The 27447-nt window shown below is 42.9% G+C and overlaps 1 long non-coding RNA gene and 1 other non-coding gene across 3 annotated transcripts in view; both read left to right on the top strand.

Moving 5' to 3' along the window:
- LOC144614169 (uncharacterized) overlaps positions 1-27447 on the top strand; it is a 50320-nt gene that overhangs the window by 6407 nt on the left and 16466 nt on the right. The window contains exons 3-7 of one of the 2 annotated variants that reach the window (XR_014135955.1): positions 929-1069; positions 6453-6814; positions 8266-8511; positions 13523-13653; positions 26294-27400. This is a non-coding gene — a long non-coding RNA (uncharacterized LOC144614169). Of the gene's footprint in view, positions 1-928; positions 1070-6452; positions 6815-8265; positions 8512-13522; positions 13654-26293; positions 27401-27447 lie in introns of those variants that run through there. The other variant, XR_013551748.2, reaches the window with a different exon arrangement.
- Positions 4485-4587, top strand: LOC132664013 (U6 spliceosomal RNA). The gene has a single exon (XR_009603384.1). It is a non-coding gene; the product is annotated as a U6 spliceosomal RNA (small nuclear RNA).

The raw sequence follows: 27447 nt of genomic DNA, 5'->3' as shown, positions 1-27447 counted from the left end.
CATATTCTGCTGTTTGGAAAGGCATGTCATCTACTGTGATCTAATAGATTGACCTTTGATGGCTATAGAAGCCTTGAGTGGTATCAGTGAAAATTTGTCACCAAGACTCTGTTCTTAGCTGGTGCACTAAGAAAAGCCAGTTTCTGATCTTGAGAAGCTGAGAACCAGGTTTTGGACTTCAGAGATTCAACCAGGGTGTTCTCCTAAAGGACCTGCAGCTTGCACCCCTGACAATTATTGCTGCCAGCACATCCCCCAAGGAAGAACTCTGCAGAACACATAATTAGGCATGGATAAATAATATTCTATAAATGTCTAACCAACAAGCATTCCATAGTTGCTGGACTTACAGGCATTTTTCAGTCTTTCACTGTTACATATAACACAAAGATGAATGTCTTTGTGATTAGTATCTGTGATTTGTGTTCTTTTTTTGCTGCTGTTTTGTTTTTACATTTCAAATGGTTCTGTTAGGCTAGATGATCAGAATTGGAAATAAATTGATGTTAATTCACATTCTCCTTTTTGGGGGAGGGGAAGCATTTTATTTGCACTTGAGAACTACTGCCTTATGATTTCAGAAATGTACCAATTACAGTTCCACTTGGGACCATTTCAGGACATCCTGACTCACACAGAACATTATGGTTTAAAATGTGTGTGTGTGCGCGCGCATGCACGTATACATATGAAATCTTGCTTTCTCTACATTTCTTTAGTTAATATTGATGTTAGCTATTCATGTGCACAAAAGGTATTTAGTCCTCTTGCCCTCTTCTGAGAGTCATCTGTTGAGATCCTTCACAATAGAGATGAATTGTGTTTCAATCTCTGGGGAATTTCATGTCCCAGATTCTTCATTCTGTCCTCTTTTGAATGGAAGGGAGTGCTTCTCCTACCTCTAACTCCTTTGGAAATTCCCTTCTAGATTCAAATGTCTTTGGTGTAGGATTGGGCTTGAGTGGCCAAGAGCTTCGATGAGAATGGAAACAAGTGTATGGAAGTCTGAAGCCTGCAAAGCAGATCGAGTTTCAATCCTGGGTGGCGAGTCTTCAAAGGGAAAGAACTGGTCTGTATATAGTTTTCTTTTCACTCCCCATTTAAAAAAATTTTTTTTTTTTAACATTTATTTATTTTTGAGACAGAGAGAGACAGAGCATGAACGGGGGAGGGGCAGAGAGAGAAGGAGACACAGAATTGGAAGCAGGCTCCAGGCTCTGAGCCATCAGCCCAGAGCCCGACGCGGGGCTCAAACTCACGGACCGCGAGATCATGACCTGAGCTGAAGTCGGACGCTTAACCGACTGAGCCACCCAGGCGCCCCCACTCCCCATTTTTAAATGCCCCAGAGTGACCCTGGGTCTTTTTCTTCTCCTTATTTGACTCAAATTGAGTCTTTAAATAAACTATGCTCCTCTTAGCAGCCTAAAACATATCTAGAGGAAATGTGTCATTGAAAGTGCTATTTTGAAGTCATGTGATAAATTATCAGAGCCAGAATCTCCTTACCCCCCTCTGAGCTCTATGCCTTCTTTGGCTCCGTAAGAGAATAACTTTCTTTTTTTCCCTCTCCTTCTCCTTTTGGCTTCTAAAACTGACACAGAGAATATGGCTTGCCCTGAGAAACTGCATGCAGGTGGTGAGCACATGGCAAGTGTTAGGCAGTTGTGTGTGTTGAAGTCAGTGTGGCATGTGTGGGAATGCAAGAAGTGACAGTAACTCCTTCATGTGGGGAGTGGGGCTTAACAATGGTAATCAAGGGAGCTTTGGGGAAGAGGGGCCATTGGTGGTCACCTTAAATGATAGACAGAGTTTGGAAAACAGCAAAGGAATCAGCTAAATTTCTGTTAGTTTCCACTCCTGTCTTACTGATACCACCAGGAATTCTGGTGCTCCATGTTGCTGCCAGAGACAGTCACCCATTCATTCATCATCCATCCATCCATCCATCCATCCATGAATGCATATATACATACATCTGACATTTTATTCATCCATTTATTCATCCTTCCAGTGATCCTTCCATCTTTCCATCCATTTTCCCACTATTTACCAAGGCTCTATTCTCTGTTGCATGCTGAAGGCCCAAATATTAATAACACAAGATTCTAGCTTTCAAGGTGCACACAGTCTAGCGGTTAGCTGAACAATTTACGAATAGATAACCATACAGAGCAGTAAGTGTATCCTGTAGGAGTTGGTCTAAAGGATGCCTGTATAAATGTCTCTGTCACCCAAAAGGCCTTACCTGACCACCCAGTCTGAAACAGGTTCTTGTTATTATTATTTTTTATAATATTCTTTTTCTTTTCCTTTGGAGCACTTATCACAACTTGTTAGTGTATAGTTAACAGTATGTTTATTTGCTTAATATCGGAAGCTCCATGGGGGTAGGTTCTACCTCTGCTTTGGTTATTATTGACTATGGAACAAGTGGTCTATGTATGGCATATAGCAAGCCTGCAGTAGACATTCACTGAATGAATTAATAAATAAGTGCTGATCATGCCCACGAAGCATCATTTCTTGTACCAAACCAGTGGTTATCAAAGTATGATCCTTGGACCAGCAGCATCACTTACTGGAAATGAAAATTCTTAAAAAAATTTTTTTTAATGTTTATTTATTCTTGAGAGAGAGAGAGACAGAGCACAAGTTGGGGAGGGGCAGAGAGAGAGGGAGACACAGAATCTGAAGCAGGCTCCAGGCTCTGAGCTGTCAGCACAGAGCCCGATGTGGGGCTCGAACCCAGAAACTGTGAGATCATGACCTGAGCCAAAGTTGGTCACTTAGCAGATTCAGCCACTCAGGTACCCCTGGAAATTAAAATTCTTGACCCCACCTGTTGGTTCATAAACTGGCCCCATACACAGAGGGCAGAGAGGCCAAAGAAACAAGCAGATCACTCCAGATTGTTTGGAGGCAGGTTTAATAAGCAAGGGAACTTACTTAGGAGGCTTGGCTTTTAGGGCCACAAGAGAAATACATGTCTGCACCCACCCGCCTAATCTTAAAAGTTCATACAGAGGCATAACCTGGGTTCAGCCTTGTCTTCAGTCCAGGTGATCTCAACACCTTACTCTTTCAAAACTTCATCCTTGGAACAGCTCCCACTGTGGGAACAGTAGGCAGAGCATACATTCCAAGGACAGGGGAGGGGGTGATGAGCCTCCTGCTGCCCAGGACCTCCTTGAGGGTCAACCAGCAGTCATGTCTTCTCAATTACCTCCTCCCACATCACCCCAGACCAGAATTAGAATCAGAAATCAGCAATCCACATTTAAAAAATCTTCATGGGTGATTTTGCAATCTGCAATCAGCAATCCACATTTAAAAAATCTTCATGGGTGATTTTGATGCACACTAAAGCTTATGAACATTGTACTAAATTAATAAATGACAATTCTAGTCTACTTTAGACATCTATAGATTTCAGTGCAGAGACCAGAGTAATTGTGTCTGGATTGGGGAATACTTCATGGAGAAAGTGATGTTTTCAAGCAAGCCTTGAGCTAGATGAGCCAGGACAAGGCAATTCAGGTGGATTAGCCTGGTGTATAACCAAAGGCGTGGATTAGCCCTTATAGGCCTTTGAAGAGACCTATAAGTAGTTCTGCATGGCTGGGGATGGCATGAGATGAGGATGGAGATGTAGGCAGGGGTCTTGAAAGCCCAGTTTGGAGCGAGGAGGTAACACATTCCCCATCTCCCTCCCCTTCCTACAGCTGTCAAGACTGGCCTGAGTCAGACTTCCCTGAACTCACTTCCCACCTCTTCCCTCCTTTCTCTTCCTTCCCTCCTTCCCCTCCTCCCTCTGCTCTCAACTCCTCCCTTCCCCTGGGGGTGAGACCGCCTGGCTCCGAGGCCAACTCCACCCCTCCCCCACCTGGCCAGCCCACTGACGTAAGCTTGGCCAGGCGGGGCGTGTCTGGTTTGCAGCTTTGGAGCCTGGCCTAGTTGCCTCCCTCACCGCTCCTGGCTTTGTGGGAAAGCCTGGGATGCTGGTGTGCTCTAGGAGCTTATCTGGGGGTTCCAGGGCTCAAGAGAGTCTCTTCCTCTGGAGGCATCTTGCTCTGGGGGAGGGAACAGTGGTGTCAGAGCCGGGGCTTCTCGGGACCCAGGCTTGCGTCATACCACCTCCAGGGGAACTGGCTCTAGGCCCTCTCCTCCCCTAGTGACTCACAGCAGGCCTGGTCTCCAGGGTCCTCAATCCAATTGTGCTTGGAAGTGATGAAGTGTGATAACAGCCCTAATGACAATAGGTCCTATGTATCCAGCTCTTAGTGTGTTGGCACTATGAGTCACCTACACCTTGTAACTCTCAACTTTATGCAACCCAATAATATTTTTCAATGCCATTTTTAGCATTCATAGATAATATAGCCAACCTGCATCACAGTTTCATAATATTAAACTAAAAAATGCCTCATAATTTAAAGGCGGAAATAAAAGGTGTTTAGAATACAAGAATATATATTTTTTGCTTGCTTGGGCAGCACATATACTAAAATTGGAACAATACAGAGAAGATTAGCATGGCCCCTGTGCAAGGACAACATGCAAATTTGTGATGATAGCACGTAGCCTGCTTAGGATTCCCTCTCTCCCTCTCTCTGTCTCTGTCTCTGTCTCTCTCTCTCTCGGCCTTCTCCTTATCAAAATAAATAAACTTTTAGAGCTTCTGGGTGGCTCAGTCGGTTAAGCGTCCGACTCTTGATTTCAGCTCAGGTCATGATCTCACCGTGTGTGAGTTCCAGCCCTATGTCAGGATCTGCACTGACAGTGCACAGCCTGCTTGGGATTCTCTCTCTCTTTCTCTGTCTCTCTCTCTCTATGCTCCTCCCTCCCTGCCCCTCTCTCCCAAAATAAAGGAATAAACATTATATGGGGTGCCTGGGTGGCTCAGTCGGTTAAGCATCTGACTTCAGCTCAGGTCATGATCTCGCTGTCCTTGAGTTCAGGCCCCGAGTCAGGTTCTGTGCTGACAGCTCAGAGCCTGGAGCCTGTTTCAGATTCTGTGTCTCCCTCTCTCTCTGCCCCTCCCCCACTCACGCTCTGTCTGTCTCTGAAAAATGAATAAACCTTTAAAAATTTTTTTTAAAATAAAAAAAAGAAATAAACATTATAAATAAATAAACAGACTTAAAAAAAGATTTGTGAGGGGCACCTGGGTGGCTTAGTCAGTTAGGTATCTGACTTTGACTCATGTCATGATCTCCCAGTTCGCGAGGGCAAGCCCCACATTGGGCTTGCTGCTGTCAGCACAGAACCGGCTTCAGATCCTCTATTCTCCTCTCTCTCTGCTCCTCTTCCACTTGTGCTCTCTCTCTCAAAAATAAATAAACATTAAAAATAGTTTGTGAGGGGCGCCTGGGTGGCGCAGTCGGTTAAGCATCCGACTTCAGCCAGGTCACGATCTCGCGGTCCGTGAGTTCCAGCCCCGCATCAGGCTCTGGGCTGATGGCTCGGAGCCTGGAGCCTGTTTCCGATTCTGTGTCTCCCTCTCTCTCTGCCCCTCCCCCGTTCATGCTCTGTCTCTCTCTGTCCCGAAAATAAATAAAAAACGTTGAAAAAAAAAATTAAAAAAAAAAAATAGTTTGTGAAATGTTCAATATGGAAATGCTTGGACAGACCCCGCTGGCAGATATAATGAAGCAGCCATCCCCTGTAAATGGGCAACAACTACAAACGCAGGCTGTTACACCTATGTTACATTATTGGCTCCAATAGCAACCACCAGCACCGTTGCCATTCAATCATGATTTCTGCAATGGTGAACTTCCCTGCTAAAGTTCCAAATAAAACAGAATCCAATCTTCCCTTGATTGACACAGTGCTCCCCTGTCTTTTGTTTGCCCCTCCAGATCCATTCTCCCCCACTTCTCTATCCCGCTGTTGGCCCTGGGAGCCTGTCACAACCACCACACTCTTGGCCTCTGATTTCCTGTTGGGTTTGACCAATGAAAGACAGGAGATGGAATTAGGGAGGGGAAGGAGATTGGGGTTTTTATTTTTCTGCCTACCTCCTATCTATACCTTCATCTTAAAGTCACTGTTGTTCTCAGGGTGGCTACAGAGGGTTGAATGAGGGCCCCCAAAAGCTGTCTATGGGGCAACCTGATATGGTGGAGGCCAGCAGCACAGGTGGTGAAAGAATTCACCGAAGGCAGAACAAAGGAGAAAGAAGTCTATTGAATAAGTTGCAAGGGAAGCAGCAGGCAGGACAGCAAAGAGGCTGTGGTACGGGCTGTAGTTAAGGGGGAAGGTGAGGAGGTATGCAAACATACAGAATTGTCCCCTTTTGATACCTGTGCCTGTGTGTAAGTAGTAAGTAGCCCATTGGTCAGCTAGGGCCCCTGGATGTTTTGAAGTCGGTCGCCTACTGGGCCTGTTTGCTTTCAGCCCGGTGGTCACTGTGGGCCCTTTTACCTTACCTTTTTCCATTGCTCAAGCCTGTTGCCTAAAAGTGGCCTCGCCAATGTCCACATTCTAACTTCTGGAACCTGTGCATGTAACCTTATTTGGAGAAAGGATCTGTGCAGATGTAATTAAGGCTCTTGAGATGTGATTGCCCTAGATGATCTGGATGGACCCTAAATTCAAAGACGAGTGTCTTCATAAGACACAGAAGAGAAGACACAGAGAAGAGATGGCCATGTAAAGATGGAAGCAGAGACCGAAGTGATGCAGACAACCAAGGAACACTGGGGGCCCCCAGAAGCTGGAAGAGGCCAGGAAGCATTCTCCCGTGGGGTCTTTGGAGGCACTGTGGCCTTGATGTTGCCTTGATTTCAGACTTTTGACCTTGAGAATGGTGAGAATAAATTTTTGTTGCTTTGAGCCACCAAGGTCGTGGTGATTTGTTGTGGCAGCCTGGGAATCTAATACTGTCAGCAACACTTCTTCCCTGTCAGGTTCCAGTAATCTTGCCCCGCCCCCCACCTCCCCCTTGGATATATAGCGGTGGTGACAGCTGTGCTGCTGCTGGACCTGGGTGCCTGCCCTGTCCTGTCTGGCTTCCCCACACCTGTCCACACCTTTGTAATTCGTCATTTTGCAAATTAACCCCTCCCTGAATTATCCTCCCGTGAGGGTGCTGATTCCTGTCAAAGTGCTGACAGTGACACAGGGCAAACACATTCCTGGAACACTCAACTGACATTAAAACCATGCAAAAATACTTTGTGGTTCTTTGTAAAACAGCGTTTAGTTCTAGGCTTACATTATTGTAACGTCAGATAAATGAATGTCCAACGGACCATATGAAAGCTTGGCAGACGAGTAACAGCTTGTTACTGTGGAGGAGTGTCCTAAGCATCACAGGACATCTAGCATCTTTAGTTAGAAGGGTTCCACAGTCATTGTTACAACCAAACATGACCTTACAATTTCCAGCTCCCTCCTCCCTCCCAACTCCCTCCCTCTCTCCCTCCCAGAGTGACATCATTCAATGGAGAACCACTGGTTATATAATATGTTTTTAAACCCTACAACCACATTTTAACTAGAAACTGTCTCTACTTTACACATGTGGAAATAGGCTCAAAGAGACAAAGAAACCTGCTTGGGTCTTTTGGGGGGGCGGGGTTTCAGACTCAGATATGACTGGATTTAAGGCCTGTGTTCCTAGTCACAAAGCTGTACTGCCCCTTTGTATTTTGGGTCTTTGTCAGGGTCAAAGGGCAGAGACAGTGCTGGAAGAGGTCAAATGTAACTCATAATAAGGAGGGGTTCCATCAAAGATGTGCCAGTCTGGGAATGGTATGCTACGTATAACAATATACAACTTCAAAATCTCAGTGACTTCACACAGTAAGGATTTATTTATTGCACCTGTAAAATCCAATTCAGATCTTCTTGGTAGGGTAACTCCTGGGCAGCTCTTCTCCAGGCAGTGAAATCAGAGATTTGGCCTTCTTCCATGAGGAAGCTCCCATCTCAGAGCCTTTTGTTTCCAGCCTTATAGAGACAGGAGAGAGGGTGTGGAAGATTACCTGGGATATTTTATGGGAAAATGTGGAAATGGCATGCTTTTCTTCTACCTTCCTCCTATTGGCTGAACTCAGTCATATGGTCCATATCTAGATGCCAAGGGGCCTGGGAAATGTAATCTACATCTAGTGAGCATAGCATTGTCTCTGCAGAAGTATTGTCAAACTCTTCCAGTCCCTATATTAAAAGCATAAAGAAGAGAGACTTAAATTCAAGTGTTATCTTTGCTATTGATCTGCCAAATGACCACCTTCATATCTTGTCCCTTTTTAGGGCCTCAGTTTCTTCATTTGTCAGATGGTTTTGGAAGCTCATCCCTCGTAGCTGAATGATGGCCAGATGTAAGAGGAGAAGTAGAGTGCTGGTTGGAAGAAATCCTGGAGAGAGCTGCTCCCACCTCCTATCTGACTTTGCCCAACAGCTCTCCAGACTCCACTTTCCACCTTCTGCAGCCAGGAAAGCCCAGCAGATTCTCCTGGTCGTTGAGGAGGCCTTCTCTGTGAAGCTCAAGTTTCAGTGGTATGTCTGCACATTGGTATTGTTGGGAAAGAGGGGTTTTGGGGAATGAATAAAATTTTGGAAGCCAGATGCTAGAATCTACCAGAGAACTCTTGCAATGGCCCTGAAGACCCACCGAGGCCTCAGAGATCCAGGCATTAATCCAAGGAGATGCTGGAGTTGTGGCTGAGGAACTGGGGCTGGTGTGTGGGGAGCCAATGCTCACTCCAATGGACATCTACTGTTTGGTCTTCCCAAAACCTCTCTTTCAGGAATCAACTCTCCCATACCCAAACTACAAGGTTGCAGTGGGAAATGCCATGTTTCTACAATATGACCCTAGTCCCTGGTCACTTGATTGGTCCAGGGTCAGACACTTAACCCATACCAGAACAATAATGTTTCTGGTTTTTCCAACCAGAGATAGAGATGAGAGAAGAAGAGCTATGTTAACTTCTCTCCAGCTGATTGGTCCAATAACATGTAACTCTTTTAAGTACTTTTGACAGCCATATTCCCCGCCGCCCCCCCCCCGTCCCCCGTGTGAAAGTAACAAGCAGGAGAAACTGATCTAATGAGAGAATGAAAGATGAGGAGATTCCCAGTGGCATCTGAGTTTCTGATTCTGCTCCATGGCATATAGTATTTCATTCCTGAGGTCAGGCTCTAATCTAGTCTCTTGTCTCTGTGGCATGCCCCTGTATTGTTATAATTAAGTTTCCCCTTCTTGATAATGCAGGTGGATTTTTGTTATTTATAATCCAAAAAAGCTAAGGAATAATATGAACTTTCTTACTAGATACATTCATTCATTCAAGTGCATCCTTCTTGTGCCACCTCCATGCTTGGTTACCATGAAGGTGCTGGAAATCCAATGATCAATAGTATAGACATAGTATCTACCCTCAGGGACCTTATACTTGGAGGTGGGAAAACAGGTTAGGGCAGGGCAGACCTGGAACACATACTATACAGGTAAACTCCGGGTTTCTGAGAACATACAACAAGATTATGAGAGTGTACAAGGTGAGAACTAAAGGAATGAGCAGGAGTTGACTGGAATGAGTTAGGAATTATGATGTAAAGGAGGGAGAGCATCCCAGTCTGGAAGAAGAGCATGAATAATCTACCATGAAGCCAGTATCCTCTACAAAGAAAGCAACATTTCAGTTAAGCATCCTGGTTTCTCATCTACCCCTACTTTGGGCCCTCTGCTAATACACTGGTAAGAAAACTCTTTCCTTTTGCCCAGAAGCAACCACCTTGTCTTGCCCAGATTCTTCTATTCCTTATTGAGCTATTACAAAGGGAGAAATACAAAATGCCCCCTCTCATTGATTCCCATTTTGGTAGAGAAAGCTAGATTTCATCCTAATAGCCGCTATCCTCACCTTCCTTATTACTATGTTAGGGGCAGCAAAGTGGCTGGCTAATAAAACCACATTTCCCAACCTTCCTTGTAGAGGGGGATGGCTAAGGAGAGGTCACTGGAAGTGATTTGATAAGGTTTTTAGAAAGCTGTTTAAAGGGGTTAACTTAGCTAGCAAGCACCTCTTTGTCCTTTCCCCCTGTTCTTGCTTATTTGTCCCTGGGACCAGGACTTGATGGATGGAGCTCCAGCAGTCATTTTCATCTCCGAGTTGAAGTCATGTGCTAAGAATGCAGAGCAGAAGGCAGGATTCCAGTTTTGGAAACTTGTAGAGTCCCCACACCAGCCTGGCCTGCCTGGAGACAGTTTATCATGTAAGAGGAAAATAATCCCCTATCTCATTTAGGTCCAAACTGTTGTTTTGAATTGCTCTTACTAGCAGCTGAACAAAATTCCTCATTGATGAAACCCTAAAGGCCCTCTCATAACTCAGTTTCTTTTCTCTAAATAGTCCCCAAGTCATTCATTCAATCATGTATTCATTCACTCACTCAAACACCCTCTGATTGAAGATAACTATCTCATATTCTTGAATCAGATGAGATTATGTGGGTATGAAAGGGTAGTGTAAATACCAAAGCATTCCGTACATATTAAATTTTGCTACCATCATTGTATTATTATGATTTGTTGTTACTCAAGTGTCCAATGGAGAAGTTTTAGTATGTGGTATGCAATTTGCTGGAGGAAACTACTGCTGTTAACTGGTGTGAATTGTTGAAATCCAGTGCTATTTGGTATGGAAAAGAAGCAAGGCGTGACCCAGGGCAAGTGCTTCTCAAACTGTAATATGCACAGAGAAAAATTTAGGTATCTTATTCAAATGCAGATTCAGACTCAGAGGGTCTGGGGCAGCTGAGAGTCTGCCTTTCTAACAAGCTCTCATAGGTGAGGCTGCTTTGCCCTGGACCTTTGAATAATAGGGAACTAGGAGAGCTTTCCAGGTGCTGGGGAGAGAAATGATGAGAGGGGAGGAAGGCAAGCTGAGAGCAGAGAGAAAAGGAAAGTTATTTAGAAGCTCTATCTCCAAACAGGTTCGTACCAATTAAAAAAAGCCAGGTACTACACATATAGTATTTCATTGGATTCTTACAACCTTATATAAGAGGAATTCTAATCCTCATTTTACAGTTGAGAAAATAAGTGGAAGCTCAGAAAAGTTAAGGGAAAGTCACACAGCAGGTAAGTGGCAGGGATTGGATCGGGATCCAGGCTTTTCAGAGGCCAGAGCCCGTATTTCTTTCTAAGTACCTTGCTAAAATTCTGGGGAAGCTTACTCCTTTCACTGAGTTCTTCCTTCTCACCCAGGAAATGCTAGTCAGGGAAGGAGGAAGAGGCTGCCCAAAGGAACCAGGCTGCTTGGCTCAGCTCTTATCTACATAAACGCTTTCAGTGGCTAAGCTTTGTTTTCAAACCATGGGGCCCCAGGGGGTGGGAAGTGGGAGGGGTACAGGTGGGATGTTTACACATTTTATTGGACAATTTCCACTTTGTAAGCCTAGTCTCTTCTCTGGAGGGAGCCATGTTCCAGAGCTGCTGGAACTTGTCCTGGGAAGTGGGAGCCACAGAAGTGAAAGCAAACCCTGCTCTGACTCTGACCTGGGACCCTTGCCCATTCCCTGGGTACTTGATGCCTTTGAGGGACTCCTGGCTCTGCCTTGGCTAACTGGCAAGTGTAAGGCCCCAGCAGAGACCCTCGTTTTATCCCAAGGTAGCAGATATAAATGAGCACATTGTGTCTCCACAAAAGGTAGGCCACTCAGAGCAGAGCCTCTTTGATAGGCTCCCTCTGCCAGTGCTGTGCCTTGGGGCTCTGAAGTAAGAACTCTGAGCCATTTCTGTCTCCAGTTTCCCACATGTGACTAGATTTTGTCCACTTTCACCACCATGGGGACCTGGGGAGGACCCTTGCACAGTAAATCTTTGATTGGGAAAGTGGTTCTATCATTTGAAAGGATGATGTTAAAGAGAGACAGGACTAAGTGACAAACGTACTCAGGGGGTAGTGCAGAGAAACAGCTCCGGGTGCAGGACCAGGAAAAGCCTGGGATCTCAGAGCAGGGTTGACAGGTATGAGGGGAGAAAATCATGGAGGCACATCAGGAATGCCAGTCTGAGTCCTGATTGCAGAAAAGCATGAAAGAGCTTCCGGGTAAGAAAAGAAACCAGGACACATGATGTGGTTCCTTCTCTCCAGAGGATAAGCTGTGGTCTGCTTTGATGTTAACTCCACAGGTATGCCAAGGCTATTGGATGTACTGGTTTTAGGTTTGGGGTCCAGCTATAGCAGCAACACCATAGGTGGGAAGAGAGGAGACAGAGGGGACAATCTTCTCACTGAAGGATGCCCAGAGGTATCCTAGTGTGGACTGTCTGAAGAGGAAGGACTTGATAACATCTATTCTGGCTGAGCCAAAATCATCTTCTAGCCTTCATTCCCTCAGGAATGTTTTCTGTTCCCAGGATCCCAGTTTCCCCTCCTTTCTGAGACAGGGCCAGCATTTCCAATGCCGTGAAGGATAAATGGGGTGCAACGTGAAATGGTGTCGGATATTCCAAATCACCCTCACTCTGGCTGGTCTGGTCCTAGAAGCAGAAGAAAGCCAGGAAAAACCTCTCGGGAGCCCATGACCTCCATTGTCTCCCAGCCACCGCCATCTTTGGGGCCAGGCTACTGGTTGACTCCAAATGGTTAATAATACTTGCTGCCTCCACTTTCTTGATTATCATTCTCCCAGAACTCTGCAGTCTAGTTTCTGCCCCCACTCTACCCTACCCCACTGAAACTTCTCCAACCAATGGCATCAACAGTCTGGACCAAATCCAGGGACCATTTTTCAGTTCTTACTTTTACTCTGAGCCCTTTGCCTATTGGTTATAATCTTTTCTTCTTGAAAATCTCAACTCTAGGGGTTCTTAGCAAAGGGTTCATGAGTCCTTAGATTGTCTTCAGGTAAAAACAACATTTTCAAGGACAGCAGTCCTTGAAATTGTTATACGAAGAGTTATACAAAAGTGTATTTTTTTTAGGGAGGATGGTCCAGGGCATTGCATTCTCAAAGGAATCAATGAACTGCCAATGTTAAGAATCCGTGCCTTTGACATCTGTATTGGCTAGGATTAGGTTCTTGTGGGGGCATTCCAAAATAACAGTGGTTGATTAGTCTTTCATGTATACAGAGGTAAGTCGTCAGAGCAGGAATGGTCGCTCTGGCTTAGGAAGTTCTCAGGAACTCTGGCTCTTCATAGCTGTGCTCTGCCAACCCCAGCATATAGCCCTCAACCTCGTAGTCCAAGATGGTAGCATCTCATGCTCCAAGCAAGCATGTTAGAGGGAGGGATGAAGAGTGTAAAGGGTATGCTCCTGCTGTCTCTCAAAGATTCCTGGGAGCTGCTTTGTGACATTTCCATTACATTATTAGTCCAAACTTGGTCACATGGTCATATCTATCTGCAGAGAGGCTGGAAGACATCCTTATTCCGGACAGTCATGTGCCAACCTGAAGATCCTATTACCATGGATGAAGGGTAGGATAGAGATATTGGGGGACAGCTATCAGCTCCTGTCATACTCATACAACATCCCTTTCCACTTCCTTCTAGTACATTAGAGCCGGGAAGCTCCACTTCCTAGAATTCCTTGCAGCTGGCATTCCAAATGTGATTTAGAAACTGCCAATTAAATGAACTTACATGAGACTGGATCCTGGAACTAAGAGGGGGAGAGGCAGCAGGTAAGTTTTGCTGGTGGAAGGAGGCCAGCTTGTTTCATGATCACCACCTTCCTAGTTCAGGAGCTTCCTGTAGCACTAGTTGTTTGGTGGCTTCTTTCCTGATCATGAGGGCAGAGGCAAATTGATTCTGAGGGTTTACAGGTATCTCTGGAAGCTCCATTTAGTCTACACCTCCACCCATTCCAGCATTGCTATAAGCCAGAGCTTCTTACACTTTAATGTTCATGTGAATGACCAGAGGATACAGTAAAGGATAGATCTGGAGTAGATCTCAGATCTTGCGTTTCTAACAAGCTCCTGGATAATGTCTGATGGTTAGAATAGATTTTTGAGTAGCTTGGTCCTAGGGTGTCCTCTGTTCACCTATACTCAGTTATAAATTCCTTTCTGCTTTAATAACTAAGTATGTTTTCTGAGTATCCAAATCCTGTGGCTGTCTCTTCCTTTGTTCTTGAGAGATCTTCTTCCTGTGCTATCCCTTAATATTGGTGCATCCCAGGGCTCTGGCTTAGGATCATTCTCCAAACTCTTCCTGGATGATCTCCTCCATCCTCTGGGCTTCAGTCACTACCTATATGCTTCTCAACTCCCTATCCAATCTGTACTCTCTCCTTTGCTCCAGATTCTGGTATCCACAGCGGACCAGAACTGAGTTCTATAGACAAGCGGCACATGAAAGAAAGCTTCTGTGGTCAAGTAAGTTTGGGACATACTGTGTTAAATAAAATGAAATTTATTTCCTTGCTGAGTTACTTCTAGAACTGTTAATGTGTTAAAATGTGTTGCAAATTTCCAAGAGGGGGCATGTAATATCCAGTACTTCTTAAACTTATTTGAAGTCTGTATTAGATACAATCTATGTTTTCTCAGTCTCTGTTACACTGCCTGAGTGGTGGACTTCCAGCCTTTTGCTTTTCTTTACTGTTGCTACTGTAGCCAACTGTGTAATTCTGTGGCCCACCAGCTGCTCTTCCCTGCATTTTGCACTGTTTCCCATCCCTCCCTGCCTCACTTCCCTTTTGCATGGCTCACTCTTGAGGCTTTGGGTTTGCACTTTCATAAAAGGCATCAGCATATAATTCTTGCCTCTGGCTCTGTTTCCCGGGGAATCTGGACTAATACAACCTTCAACAGACTCTACCCACCCCCTTTGCCCTTTTTCTTGGAATATTAATATCTCCTGGAACTTGGGTTCCTAGAACATGCTTTGCAAGTGCTGTGTTGGTCATTTTTCCCTGTATATCTACAAGCACCTGACTCAGCATGTCCAAGACCTAATCAGTAGTTTTCTTTTATATCTGTCCCTTTTTTGGTCTTATCTGTCTTAGCAACTGGCACCATATTTGCTCATCACCCAAGCTACCTGGGTGTCATTCCTTGTTTTGTTTTGAAGATCTAATTGGCTTTATTAAGCAATCTGGATGTCATTCTTGACTCCTTCTTTTCCCCTTTTATCCAATCTGCCGCCTCCTCATCCTTCCTCTTGACTAATTGACTAATTAACAATTATTCGTCCATAAAGAGGCAGTGTAGGTACCATCTTCTTACCCCATCTCCTTCATCATCTGAGTGATGTACCACTCTGTAGAGCTCTCATAGCCCCTAAACTTGTCTTTCTTATAGAATTTATCACACTTTATGGTCTTTCTTTCTTTCTTTCTTTCTTTTAATTTTTAAAAATATATCTGTCCACCCTTGCCCCCACCTTTGGTGTCTCTCATTCAGTTCTTAATCCCTGGCATCCAGGGTAGAGAACTAACTGATTAATTGATAGATAGGAGTGAATGAGGTAAGTGGGAGAGAGAGAATTAAAATTTGTAAACCTTCCAGGGAGGAAAAACAATTTCCCCTCTACCCTTCTGCATTCTTGGCTGAGAACCCTGTAATAAAAGACAGGTTAGGGGTGCCTGACTGGCTCAGTTGGTAGACCATAGGACTCAATCTCAGGGTTGTGAGTTGAAGCCTCACATTTGGTGTAGAGCCTAAGTAAAAAACAAGCAAACAAACAAACAAACAAACAAAAAACAAAAAAGACAGATTAACAAGAGAAAAACAAACAGAACTTTATTAACATGTATACCTCATATATACATAGGAGATACCCAAGGGAAAATAAGTAAGCCCCTGAGATGGCTTAGAATTCAGGAGTAAATGCCATTTTAATTGGGACAAGGAAGGGAAGGGGATGCAGTCCTCCTAGGGGAGAGGCCATGTTTTTGTTTTGTTTTGTTTTTTAAAGTAGGTATATGCCCAACTTGGGGCCCGAACTCACAACCGTGAGGTCAAGACCTGAGCTGAGATCAAGAGTTGGTTGCTTAACTGACTGAGCCACCCTGGCGCCCCTGGGAGAGGGCATGAATTTTAGGAAAGATGGATGGGAGATACGATGTTTTGTACAAAGTTTGTCTGAGCATGGTGTTAACTTCTAAAGTCTCCTCCTAGCAGAGGATACCCTAGGACCAAGTAACTTCTCAGTCTTCCCTGGTTTATGAAATTCCTGGGGAGGGGATTTATGACAGTTGAATTCCTTTTCGGGGATCTGTCTTTAGACAGATAAGGGAAATTCAGAGAACAATCTCCCTGCACTGGCTATTTTTCAAGTGTCCTACAGCTCAAAACAACCATTATACCAAAGCAGCATATTTTGGAGTAGCATGTCCCAAAATCCTGTAATCATATTTTGGCATGGCACATTCTTTTACTATTCATTCCCTACCTTTGAAAATTCTTCAAGAAATTTCACAATCTAGAACCCGAGCTGGTAGATTTCACTGAACCAATATCTTAGGTCAGTTCAGTTTGGTCACACTGTTGCACATCTGAAACTAACATAATGTTATATGTCAATTATATTTCAATTTTTTTTCAAGAAAGAGTACACCAATACCCAAGAGAACTTTTTCCTTTTAACAGGTGAAAGAAAATTAAATTTTAGTTTTATATAGGTGCACTCTTTTTTTTTTTATGTTTATTTATTTTTGAGAGACAGAGAACATGCGAGCATGAGTGGGGGGGTGCAGAGAAAGAGGGGGACAGAGGATCTGAAGCAGGCTCTGTGCTGACAGAAGAGAGCCCAATGTGGGGCTCGAACTCACGAAATCATGACCTGAGCCGAAGTCAGATGGTTAACTGACTGAGCCACTGAGGTGTCCCTTCATAAGTATACTCTTGATACTAAAGCTTATTTCTAATCCCCCCCTTTTTTCCCCTCTAAAACCCTTTTAACAAATTCATTCAGTTTTGACCAGTTTGACCACAAGAGATAAGATTCTCTGTCTGTCCTGATCTCACTCTCTCTTTCTCCAACTTTCACCACACATTTAGCTTTTGTCCTTTATTCTTCTCTTTTTCATTCTGGAACAACCAGTTATTCTATTTTAGGACACAATTACTCTCTTCTCCCCTAACAAAAATGTGTCTCTATAATTCATATCTTTTCTTACCAAAAATAACCCTATTTTTCTTATATATTTTGCATATAGAGCTTTTTTTTCTATTAGTTTTTTTTTAATTTTTTTTTTTAACGTTTTATTTATTTCTGAGACAGAGAGAGACAGAGCATGAACGGGGGAGGGGCAGAGAGAGAGAGAGACACAGAATCGGAAACAGGCTCCAGGCTCTGAGCCATCAGCCCAGAGCCCGACGCGGGGCTCAAACTCACGGACTGCGAGATCGTGACCTGAGCTGTAGTGGGACGCTCAACCGACTGAGCCACCCAGGCGCCCCTATTAGTTTTAATTAAAAACACTAATTAGGATTCTGAACTCTTAGAAACCCTGATTTCTAGTGAACATTAAGAAGTAATCAACTGTGAATTGTCACATCAATATTCTATAGATGTCAAATTAGCTTTTGTTCCTCTCTAAGAAGAGGACAAAAGTAGGTAAACTTAGACGTATGTGTAGCAATTAATGTTTTCAGTACATTATCTTAATTGGAAATGATCTATGTATTCAATGAATACCTGTCGTGTAATTTAACATAGTATAACTTTAAGGTTTCAAGTTACCAAAAGTATTTTGGAAATGATAAGATTTTGGAAATGATTTTTAAGCAGATATATTTTATAAAATATAATCATTGTTGAAAAGATCATTTATAAACTTTTATCCCACCTACATTTAGTGTATTCACTTGTTCTTAACAATTATATTTAGATCAGTCATGAAAATTTCATTAGACATTAGACAAAGGTGGGCATCACTTTAAGTTACTATTCTTCCTGACAAATGTTTGACTAGTACACTCAGCTAGAATAAAAGCTGTATGTCTGCATTATTATTATTTTTATTTTTTTCAACGTTTATTTAGTTTTGAGAGACAGAGAGAGACAGAGCATGAGTGGGGGAGGGGCAGAGAGATAGGGAGACAGAATCTGAAGCAGGTTCCAGGCTCTGAGCTGTGGGCACAGAGTCTGACACAGGGCTCAAACTCACAAACTGCGAGATCATGATCTGAGCCTCAGTTGGTCGCTTAACCAACTGAGCCACCCAGGCGCCTCCCCCTTTTTAAAAAATTTTTTTTTCTCAATGTTTATTTATTTTTGAGGGACAGAGTGAGACCGAGCGTGAGTGGGGGAGGGGCAGAGAGAGAGGGCGACACAGAATCTGAAGCAGGTTCCAGGCTCTAAGCTGTCAGCACAGAGCCTGACACGGGGCATGAACCCAGGAACTGTGAGATCATGACCTGAGCCGAAGTCAGTCACTTAACTGACTGAGCCACCCAGGTGCCCCTCTGCATTATTTTTAATGCTGACAGCTCTGAAGACTTGCCGTGCTGTTTTGTTTTGTTTTTGTTTTTGTTTTCACTAAACCAACAATATTCTTGTTTATCAAAGACTACTCAAGTCACATGAACTTGAAAAACATTTAGGTTAGTTTCTATACTGCTCTGAATGTTTAATTTATATAAGCACTTGCTTTTCTTTAAGCCAATTAAATAGAGCTCTTTTACAATTAATTCTGACAGTGTCATCCAGAGTAACATACATATATGGACATACGTAAACATACAGACAAACATAGGGATCTTAGAGCTTTTATTAAAATTTTAGGCATATGTTGGGTATATGAATACAAAACTCGCTAGTTTATAAAGCAACAGTTGGGTCCAAATTGTGTTTCTAGCAGATGAAAAAGTTAAGGTTGCCTACTCAGATGGCTACAAGTTCTTACTTATATTTGTGGAGACAACTTTTAAGATTTTTCACTTGCCAAATTTCCAAAAGCTCCTTTTTCCTTTTCAGCCTCAAGTAGTTGCTTGTGGGGGTTTCTGGGTCCCTTGACAGCCTCTGATGAAGGGTAGGAGGTCTCAAGTTGAAGGGATTATAGGGAGCTGAAGGCTGAAGTGGGCAGGGTGGACAGAGGGACAGAGGAGGTTAGAGTTTGAGGGTGGACCTATCAAAAAATTCAAGGAAACTGGATGGAAGATTGAAAGTGGCAAAATCAAGAAGAAGCAACAGAAGAATTGGGAAGTAAGAGGTCTTAAAGGAGCCAGTTTAGGGAGATCTTAAGTTTCCCAAAGAAACCAATGGGGTTCCAAATTATCCTTAGCAAAATCATGCCATGAAGGAAGTAGACAGAGTTGGTGGAAGGAACATGTAGTCAGCAGGGGTTTGAGAAGAGAGTTTTAGTGGACTGAGAAGTCCCCATGGGAGGAACAGGATCAAGGAAAAACAAAGAACAGAGAAGCCTTTAAAAAAAGAAAAAACAGAAGCTCCTATCAGACTCTGAATATCAGCTTCTAGGGGTGCCTGGGTGGCTCAGTCGGTTAAGCGTCCGACTTCAGCTCGGGTCATGATCTCACAGTCTGTGGGTTCCAGCCCCGTGTCAGGCTCTGTGCTGACAGCTCAGAGCTTGGAGCCTGCTTCGGATTCTGTGTCGCCCTCTCTCTCTGCCCCTCCCCTGCTCATGCTCTGTCTCTGTCTGTCTCAAAAATAAATAAAAAGATTAAAAATATATATATATCAGCTTCTAATTAGGCCAATTTCTGACATAGAGCTCTCTCAAAAAATCCTTTCAATATCTTATTATCAGCTGGAACAAACAGTAAATATTTCTGGCAGTACTAAACTTCCTTTTTAAATAATTTTTTTCCTTTTTCTTTGAAACCAAACGTATGTTTATCAAGTGGCTCAAAACCAAAGCTAATAAGCCTTTTGTGACAAATGGTATCCCTAAAGAGGGCACAAAGATGCATGCCTCTCTAGGTCCAAAACTACTCACTTGCACATACACAAGAACCAACAACCTGTGTCCCAAGCTGAGTTCTCATGACATTAAAGGAGACAAACAGAAAAGCAATAGCTGTCCTTGGGAGGGAAAAGGATAAATAACCAAAGTGTACCCCAAAAACCAAATTCATAAGAGTCATGGTTCAAAGAATTCATTCTTATGAATGTTTTCCTCCTGCTAATCTGAATTTGGAAAGTAGGGACAACATGAAGTTTTACCTTCCTCTCTTAACTGGGCACTACAGAGATCCAAGGAGCTGATGTTAATAAGAACTCTTACCCTTCTGTCAGTGTTCCCAGGATTCCATCTGGGTAGGATGTCTCAGCCATCTTATCCTCATAATTTTCTCCATTCTTCTGAGTTGGCTGAGATTCCTGTAATAAAGCATAGATTAACTGGAGAAAAGCAAGCAGAAGTTTATTAACATATATACCTCATACATACAGGGGAGATATCCCTGGAAAAATTAATGATTCCCCAAGATGTCTTAGAATTTGTGATTAAATACCATCTCTCTCTCTCTCCCTCTTTTTTTTTTTTTTTTAAAGTAGGCTCCATGCCCAATATGGGGTTTGAACTCACAACCCTGAGATTGAGAGTTGCATGCTCCACGGACTGAGCCATCCAGGCATCCCTTGTATACCATCTTAATGGGTAAATGAGAGGAGAGGATGTAGGGCTTAGAGAATAAATGATTTGGGGGAAGTTGAATGGACACTTAGAAGGATAGGAGATACAATAGTTTGTGAAAAGTTTGTCTAGGTGTAGTGTAGACTTCCAGGCTGCTCCCTGGTGATGAGAGTCATTCTTCCCTACTTGAAGAAACTCCTTGGGAAGGGATTTATGACAATTGAGTTCCTTTTGGAGGATTTAGGAAGATTAGGGGAATTCAGAGAAAGCTCCCTGAATTTGCTGTTTTTCAAGTGCCTACAGCTTAAAATAATCAACATACCAAAGTGGCATAATTTGAGGTGGCATGTCCTGAACTCCTTTAGTCATATTTTGGGGAGGTGTATTCTGCTATTCTGCTATCCCCTCACCTTCTGCCTTAAATAAAGAGGAAATGTTCTGAGATTATGAGAAATCCATGTTTGTTCTGCCCTAGGTTAAAGTGGCTGGAGACTACATTTTATTATTAAAAAAAACGTTTTTTAATGTTTATTTACTCTTGAAAGAGAGGGAGCAAGCACGAGCGCACGGCAGGGGAGGGGCAGAGAGAGGGAGACACAGAATCCCTGAAGCAGGCTGCAGGCTCTGAGCTGTCAGCACAAAGCCCAGTGCGGGGGCCTGAACCCACAAACCTCGAGACCATGACCTGAGCTGAAGTCAGACGCTCAACCCAGACACCCTGGAGACTACATTTTATAATCAGCTCCAAAGCACCACTCAAAGCTATTAGATAATGCGTTCAGGCTGGACGACTGTCACACACTCCGGCGTGGCCATAGGTGCCCAGCTCTCAAGGAGGCACTCAGAGCATCAGCACTTGCGGGGACCTGAGAGTAACTGCCTCCCGGAGTTTCGGACCCTGGGTGTCTCACCCTGGTCCTGGCCCTGCCAAGGCTCAAGCTGGGTGTCCCACTGACTCATGCTGAAAAGCGGAAATTCATAGCCGATATAAAATAGTTTCATTTAGGGGAGTGTATCAGTTTCCCCCTGGGTTGCCATAACAATGTGTCATAAACTGGGTGGCTTAACACAGAAGCAATTTCTTCTCTCACAGATCTAAAATCAAGATGTCAGCAGGGTTGTTTCCCTCTGAGGACTCTGAGAGAGAATCTGTTCCATGCCCCTTTCCTAGTTTTCCAGGATAGCTAGCAAACCCGCCATTCCTTGGTTTACAGATGCATCGCTCATCTGCCTGTCTTCACAGGGCATTCTCCCTGTGTCTTTCTGTCTTAACATGGCTGTTTTCTTTATAAGGAGTCAGATTAGGAGTCAGTCCTACTCCAGTATGACCTCATGTTAACTAATTACATCTGCAATGACCCTATTTCCAAATAAGGTCACATTCTGAGATACTTGGGCTTAGGACTTCAACTTATTTTGGGGGAAGGGGAAACACAATTCAACCCGTAACAGGGTGAAAACTTTTATTTTCTATCCATTTAGAGAGCTGCTTTAATCCAATTATCCTCATTTTTGTTTAAAGCAGGGTCATAAACTGGTGCCCCAGGGCAAATTTGGCTCCTGAATATTTTTGTTAGGTCAGGGTGCTCGCCATTCCCTAATTTCTTATGCCGGCCACTTCACAAGTAGCTGTTAAGACATTTGCATAAGTGACTCTTAGTTTAGAACTTGCTTTCTCAGAGCCTTCATTGGTAAAAATCTTAGCCTCCCAACTACCCTGAGAGGCATAACAAGGGTGTTCCCATTTCACTGACCAGGAAACAGAGGCTCAGAAAGTGCCTGGATCATACAGTTGGAAGTAGTGGGTCCAAGTCTCCAACCCACCCCCTACCCCCACCTGGGCTTGCACACTGATCACGCCCACATCTCAGTGACCCCAATGCCACAAAACTGCAGGGGGCTCGCAAGACACCCCTTCTTCCCATTTCCACAGCAAAATTTTCACAGTAGCAAATGCTATTAGCATTGTTGAGTCTTAGAGACTTTTTAAAACCAGAGACATTTCTGAGGGAAAATCTTTGCAGGTGTTTCTCCCAGAGAGAAGAAAGTCTAATAATGTGCTGAGTTAAGGGCAGTCTGGTTTTGAGCTTGGTCAATCTTTTCTTTTGTGAGTGTGCAAGAAAAAAGAGTGAAAGGGACCAGATGTAGAACAACCTTAATTAAGGGTTGAGCTCCTCCTCGCCAGCCTCCTTGTGCGGAGAAGTTCTCTTCATAGGAGACAGCAGTTCTTAGACTTCCTTTATGGTTGCTCTTTTAAGAACTGGGTACATGTTTCAGATCCTCTTCCTGGAAAGATGCACTTACAAATATAGGAGAATGGAACAAAATTGCTTGGCATTTCCTTTATACTTAGAATTCTGAAATTTCATCATAGTTAATCTAAGCATAGGTCTTTTTTGGGGGGAGGGCAATTATTCTTCTTGGTATTCAGTGAGCCATTTCAGTGTGAAAGCTTATGCCTTTCTTCACCTCTAGGAAATAGGCCATGACGTATTTATTTTTTCCCCTCCATTCCATCTGTTATCTTATTCTGGAATTCCTACTAAAGAGGATGACAGAACTTCTGGGTCCATTTTCTATGCTTCATCACTTCTTTTTCCTCTGCCAACCTGAGGTATTTTTATGAAGTAACTGATAAAATGATAAAATGAAGTCCTTCAAGTCCCTTGAAGACTTGGGCCTGCCGTGTGCACAGTAGGGGTCAAATAAATGTGACCTCCTTCTTCTTCATTCTCAGCACCTACCTGAACAAGTACATCAACAGTAATAACTAGTGTTTATTGGCTGCTTATTATGTATAAGGTGAGGAGCAAAGTACTTGACACATTGCCCCGTTTAACTCCCACAACAACCCTATGAAGCTGGTACAAATATTATCTTCAGTTTACAAACGAGGGAATTGAGGGCCATAGAACAGAGGTTGGCAGACTCTAGCCAGTGGGCCAAACCTGTCACTGCCTCTAATTTCTCTTTTATACCTCCTACCTCTGTTCTTTTGAACTGCATTTCGGGAGAATTTCTCCACTTGACCTGTCAACTCTATTATTGATTCTTCATCAGTAACTATTTTGTGATTTAGCCCCCCGAATTTTTTATTTGGAAAAACAAGTGCTTAAAGTTCCAAATCACCAGTTGATTTTTTTTTTTACCTTTTGTTTCAATCCTTTTTTTTTTTTTTTTTTTTTTTTTAAGTATGCTTTGCACCCAACGTGGGGCTTGAACTCAGGATGCTGAGGTCAAGAGTTGCATGTCCTACCAACTGAACCAGCCAGGTGCCCCCTCCAGTTGATTCTCTTTAATAGATGAAATATCCTTTCACATTTCTTTTTTTTTTAAATTTTTCATGTTTATTATTGTTATTATTATTTCAAGAGAGAGAGAGAGAGAGCGAGTCGAGGAGGGACAGAGGGAGAGGGAGACACAGAATCCAAAGCAGGTTCCAGGCTCCTAGCTGTCAGCACAGAGCCCAGTGTGGGGCTCAAACCCACAAACCAAGAGATCATGACCTGAGCAGAAGTCGGACGTGTAACTGACCAAGCCACCCAGGCACCCCTCCTTTCACATTTCTTATGAAGACTTTAATTACACTTAATCTGAAGTCTTTTTCTTCAGTAGTTGTTAATTCTGTTTCTTGAATGTTAGTTTTTCTGATGGTATTTTGATGGTTCTGTGTCATTGTTCTGACTTTTCTCAAATATTTAGTAATTCTAGACATTTGTTCATTTTTAAGTTGTGTATTCTTGTTCCTGTTTGTCCTGTTTACTGACTCTGCATGTAGTAACTTTGTAGAAAAGTGGAATGTGCTGGATGGTTGGAGATGTGGGGGTTATGTAAGGAAGAAGAGGACCCATTTTGTCTTTTGAGTATGGCAATTTTCTTCCCCTCTTGGGTCCTAGTTGTTGTCTGGGGCAAGGCTTTGCCTCTGGCCCAAGAGCCCGCACTTACTGGTTTGGTTTGGGGAAAATCCCCCTTGCAGCTAATTAGTACAAAATGTGAGAAGGAAAGGAAAAATCGCATCGGATACTCCAAGTGCATTTTCCCAATTAACCACTCCAAGGAATGGCCCAGGGCCTCTTCTCCTTATACCCAATAATCCTGAAATTGGAGGTCTTTGTTAACATTTCTACTTTCATGCCAGTCTTCTTGTGTGTTGTGTGTGTGTGTGTGTGTGTGTGTGTGTGTGTGTTCCCATTAATCTTTTATTATCTGCCTTTGGTGTCAAACTTAGAATGGTCTTCTGTACTTCCCTTCTCTTCCAAAATTATAAATATTCATCTATTTTGTTCTTTTACTATTTTTGTGATTTCATGTTTTACATTCAAATCTTTCAGCCATCTGGAATTTATTCTAACGTCAGCCATGACTTGGAGCTCTAAACTTAAATTTTTTCCTAATGGTGAGCCAGTTGTACCCACCATGCTTTCCATGTGTGGGCTTTTAAAGGGCGGCTTGGCCCCCAGAGCTCCATAAAAGCCTAGGAGTTAAGAATAGAAAAGCTAGGACTATAACTCAGTCAGATCCTAATCTCTGTTCCATTACTGCTCACCATGGGACTCTGGCAGAGCTCGCTTCTCCCTAGGGGAAAGCTCCATCAATGATGTAAGTAAGGCGGGGAGGGCTGAGGCAGGGAGAGGACTTGTAGAGAGCCCTCTAGAGGAGTTTCATAGTTGTTGTGTTCCTGCCACTGGGCATGGTCTCATGGGCAATAGCTGCTCAGCCTTGCAAGAAACTCCAAGGGCTCCGAACTCTACTCTTTAACAGTATATTCTTTTTTCAACTCCCATAGCCTTCTCCTATAGATCATTCCAAGTCCAGCTCATCCTACTCCTCTGTGAAGCCTGCCTTGATATGCCCGGTGAGGCTTAGATGCTGCTTTTCCTAATCCCCACTGCATTTTGCACAGATCTCCAGTGTGATTTTTGTTAACTGTTTGTTGACACGTTGTGGATGAATAAATTAGCTAACAAAATAAATTAAGTTACTAAGCATGAAGGATGCTATCTGCCAGGTGCAGGGAGAAAAAGAAAGCTACCAAAGGGTATGGAGTTGCTGCTGACCATGTCCCCATATTCATCTGCGGCGTTCGTTGAGGCCCAGGTGTTCATGGCACTGTGGTTGGCACCCCAGACCAGCTGTGGCTTTGATTAGGTGCCTGAAGCTACTAAGGAGTCTTTTTTTTTTTTTTTTTTTTTCAAACCAAGTGTTAGGTCCTGAAGATACCAGGAGAGTCAACTTTGTCTCTTTCCTCAGAGCTGGTAACCTCATGTATAAGTGTGTAGACAGAATCTTGGAAGAAACTTTAGGGAGGGAAGAAATGCGCCCATCAAAACCTCTAAAGAGAACAAGTAATGTAGTTGAGTTGGAGGATGCTCGCTCGTCTGTAAAATATGTCCACTAGCAGCAAGCCAGCATTTCCTGTGTGCTGAATATGTGTGCCTCTCTAAACTCTTAATATACTTTATCTCATTTGCTCCTCATAAAAACCAGGTGGCACTATCAGTTCCATTTTGTAGATGAGGAAAGTGACTCTCAGAGAGGTAAAATGATTTACCTGTTGTCACAATGAGGAAGCCACAATCCGAAGCCCCAGTGGGGAATGGCTCAGGTTCAGAGAAGAGAAAAACATAATCTTTGGCCATCTGACCTCCCTCCCCCTCTCCTTTTACTTGGAATTAACTGGTGGGGTTGAACAGAATTTTGCTTTGTTCTCTGGACCTTTGCTTCTGTGGTAGAGATAAACAGGTGTAGATAAACTCTACCCTTTTTGGTCTCTCTAGGTCCTAATACAGAGCCTGGCACACAAGTTGGTGAAATAATGCAGGAAGAAAACCAACATTTTCAAACACAATATGTCTGTCTCAAAGCTTGCCCTGTTCAAAATTTATCCCTCTGAATTCTTACTGAAGATTATACGAGACATAGCCAAGAACCATGAAAATGCTCATTCCTTTGACTTGTCTTTTGTACTGTTTCCTTGGGGATTATCACTTTTTTTTCCCAAAAGATAGTTTACACTTTGAGAATTAAGATAATTTCTTAAAATACATATGACACAAAATTTAACATCTCAACCATTTCCAAGTGTATAGCTCAATAATGTTTAGTGTATTCACACTGTTGTACAATACACAAAAAGAATTTTTCATCTTGCAAAACTGAAACTTCATACCCATTAAAAAAATCTTCCCATTCCCCACTCCTCCTGTTTCCCCTGGAAACAACAATTCCACTTTCTGTCTCTATTTGACTATTCTAGATACCTCATATAAGCAAATCATACAGTGTTTATATTTTTGTGACTGGCTTATGTCAGTGCTTATCTTTTTGTCACTTAGCACAATGTCCTCAACGTTAATTGATTTACAGCATGTGTCAGAATTGCCTTGCTTTTTAACACTGAATAATATTCCATCCAGATATTGTGTTTTGATTATATTTAATTTTCAGCTTTTCTATTGCTTTTCAGTTTCTGTTTTTGCTATTATTTCCTAGTTTTAGTGGATTGTGATTAGAGACTGTTGTCTGTACTCATTCTACTTTTTGAAATGTATTGAGGTTTTTTTGTTTGTTTTTTTTTATGAAAAAACCTTATATGTGGTCATTTGTTAATGATCCCGGGATACTCACGAAGTGTAAATTCTAGGTTTTCAAGATATAGAATTTGATATCTTTTAATTCAATCTACCTTACTAATTTAACAAATCAAGTCCTCTATATCCTTACTTTTTGTATAGTTTATTGATCAGTCATGGGCTAAGAGAGGTGAATTAAAAATTTCTATAGTTACTGTACTTATGTCCATTTTTCCATGTAATTCCTATTGTTTTTGCTTCATGAATTCTGATGCTATATTATTTTGTGCATAAATATTTATGACAAATCTATATTGTTGCTCTCTGCCTTTATCATTATTTTCTCCTATGTCTTGTTT

This window comes from Panthera onca, chromosome D4 (assembly GCF_046562875.1).
Source record: "Panthera onca isolate mPanOnc1 chromosome D4, mPanOnc1 haplotype 2, whole genome shotgun sequence".
Lineage (NCBI taxonomy): Eukaryota > Metazoa > Chordata > Mammalia > Carnivora > Felidae > Panthera > Panthera onca.
Note: the sequence above shows the minus strand (reverse complement) of the source record. Positions and strands in the feature narration are given on the sequence as shown.